The sequence below is a fragment of the Melanerpes formicivorus genome, unplaced genomic scaffold, assembly GCF_026170545.1.
Source record: "Melanerpes formicivorus ecotype bairdi unplaced genomic scaffold, bMelFor1.0.p_v2 SCAF_2694, whole genome shotgun sequence".
Lineage (NCBI taxonomy): Eukaryota > Metazoa > Chordata > Aves > Piciformes > Picidae > Melanerpes > Melanerpes formicivorus.
This window is the reverse complement of record NW_027145045.1, coordinates 25,001-27,500: the sequence shown is the minus strand read 5'-3', so window position 1 is coordinate 27,500 and position 2,500 is coordinate 25,001. Positions and strand designations below refer to the sequence as shown.

The 2,500-nt window shown below is 77.2% G+C and overlaps 1 non-coding gene across 1 annotated transcript; it reads left to right on the top strand.

The window, feature by feature from the left end:
* The first annotated feature begins 1,993 nt into the window (after nt 1-1,993).
* Nucleotides 1,994-2,146, top strand: LOC137461615 (5.8S ribosomal RNA). The gene has a single exon (XR_010993435.1). It is a non-coding gene; the product is annotated as a 5.8S ribosomal RNA (ribosomal RNA).
* Nucleotides 2,147-2,500: the final 354 nt, after the last annotated feature.

Here is a 2,500-nt window from a genome sequence, read left to right as displayed (position 1 = left end):
GCGTCGCCGTCGTCGCCGGCCCTGCGCCGGTCCGCCGCCGGGGCCGCCGTAGCCGGGCGCTCGCCGCGCGGCGAGCGCGCGGCATGGGCGTCCCCAGCCGCGTCCCTCCTCCCCGAGCGCAGCGCCGGCTGACTGAGGGAAACCCCGGGCCTCGGGCCAGGCCAGGGGCGCGGTGGTGGCGGCGGACGTCGGGCGCGGCCCCCGCGGGCGGACGCTCCCCCCGACGGCGGCAGTGGGGGGAGGCACCCCCGCGGGGCCTTAAGTCTGGTTTCCCTCACCCCAGGGTCAGGTACCTAGCGTTCCGCGCCTTCGTCCGCGGCCTTGCCCTACCGCGGAGGAAGCCGGGCGGCGGTTTAAAGACCCGGGCGGCTCGGCGCGCCACCCCCGGATGCGGGGGCGAGCGCGGGGGCGGGCGGGTGCCTTCAGAGGGGCGGGGGTTGCCCCCGCAATGCCTCTGGCTAGGTCCGCCGTCGTCGCGCTCGTCGTCCTCCGGGGGCCCGCCGGGCCGGGGAGGGGACTCTGCTGCCCCCCCCTCTCTGCGGTCCGAGCGCTCGGCCGGAGAGAGCCCACCGCGCGAGGTCGGCCGTGGTCCGGCCCGCGCCTCGCCTCGCCACGGGCGTCCCCGGCGGCGCGTTGAAGCGCGGGCTTCTCGCGGGCCGGGGCGGCGAGCCCCCGCGGTGGGGGCTGGCCCAGGGCGCTTCGCCCCCGCCGGGGGTTTTGTGCGGGCGCGTTGCCGCGGCTCGGCGGCGGCGCCTCTTGCGGCGCGGGCCGCTGCGGACCTCCCGGTCCCTTTTCCCTTTGCCCAGGCCCCAGAGCGGGGCCCCGGCGAGCTGGCGCCCTCGGCGGTCTCGCGCTGCCGGTTCCCCCCCGTCCGGGGCCGGTTTCGGGTGGCGTGACCGCGTCCGAGCGGCGGCGGGCGTCGCTCGGCGTCTCCGGCTCCGGTCCCTCGCCGGAGGGCACCCTGCCACCGGCTGCGGCTGTCCCGGTCCCGGGCCCTGCCCGCGGGCTTCCCCGTTCGCCTTCCCGGCGCGTGCCGGGTGGGGGACGGGCGGGCAGCCGGGGGCGTCCCACCCCCGGTCTCCGCGTGGAAACGGGGAGAGCGGGGGCCCGCCCCCCGGCTCAGCGCCGTCCGCTGTCCGCCTGGCCGCGGGGCCACGGAAGGGGTCGAGCGAGCGAAGCCGGCGGCGCGGTGGCGCCGGGGGAGGATGGAAGGGGCTCGTGCCGCTGGGGTTTGTCGGTCGGCGGGTGCGCCGCCCGGCGAGGGCCGGCGGGTCGCCGCGGCGGCGTCCCACGTGGGCTCGGGCTTTCCGTCTCGCAAGCCGTTTTCCGTCCCCCGCGGCGGGGGGGGTTCGGTGGCGAGAGGAAGCCGCCCGAGGGCGCGAGCCGGCCGGGGCTCGGCCCCGGGGCCAAAGCGGGGGAAAAGAAAGTCCGGGATGGGCCGCAGCGGTGGCGGCGTTGGAGGGGCCGGTGCGGAGGCGCGCGCGCGCTCTCCTCCGGCGGGGTTGTGCGCCCGGCCCCCCTCGCTCCCCGGGGCGGGGGGGGGGGGGTCTCCGCTGCCTCGCTTTGTGGCGTCTCCGCGACGGCACGGGGCGGCCAGCGAGAGACACACCCCCCCCCGCCGTTGGGTGGGGAAGCGAAGGGGGTTTTCTTTCCCCGTGCACGCGAGGCGAGGCCGGGTTCGGGGCACGTTCCCGGCGGCGCGCGGCGGGCCTCCTCCGCGCCGAGGTCGGAGCGAGCCCGGGCGCCTGGTCCGGCCCCGAAGCGCCGCAAGGTGCGTTTTTCCCTCCTCGGGGGAGGGAAAAAAGCCGGGAGCGCGGGCTCCCCGCCCCTTGCTTTTGCCGCTTCGGGGTTTCGTTTTATTTTCCCCCCCTCTCCTGTGCTTGTACGGTCAATGTGAGGCGAGCGGCCGCCGTGCCGCGCTCTCCGAGGGGCCGCTCCTTTGCGAGCGGTCCCGGCCCCTCCGCGCTGGCGGGGCGGTGCCGAAAAGCCAGACAACTCTTAGCGGTGGATCACTCGGCTCGTGCGTCGATGAAGAACGCAGCTAGCTGCGAGAATTAATGTGAATTGCAGGACACATTGATCATCGACACTTCGAACGCACTTGCGGCCCCGGGTTCCTCCCGGGGCTACGCCTGTCTGAGCGTCGCTTGACGATCAATCGCCGCCTCGGTGCCCGCCGAGCGGCGCGGCTGGGGTCGCCTCGCAGGCTCTCCCCCGGGCGGGGAGGGGCCTTCGTCCCCCTAAGTGCAGACTCGGGGAGCGCTCCGTAGCTCCCCGCTCCCGGAGCGCCCGCTCTCGCGGAGTTCGTCCCGCCGGGGCTTCGCCGGCAGGGGTTCCCCGTTGGTCCAGCGACGCCCGGTGGGGCGTTGGGGGAGACGAGAGCCCGGTTGGGGGAGGAGGCGCGGGCCTCGCCCCCCCCGGCACTCCCGCGCGGGCGCGGCTGTCTGCGGGTGGGTACCGCGGGGGTACCGTGCCGTGCTGCCGCGTCCGCGCGCGCGTC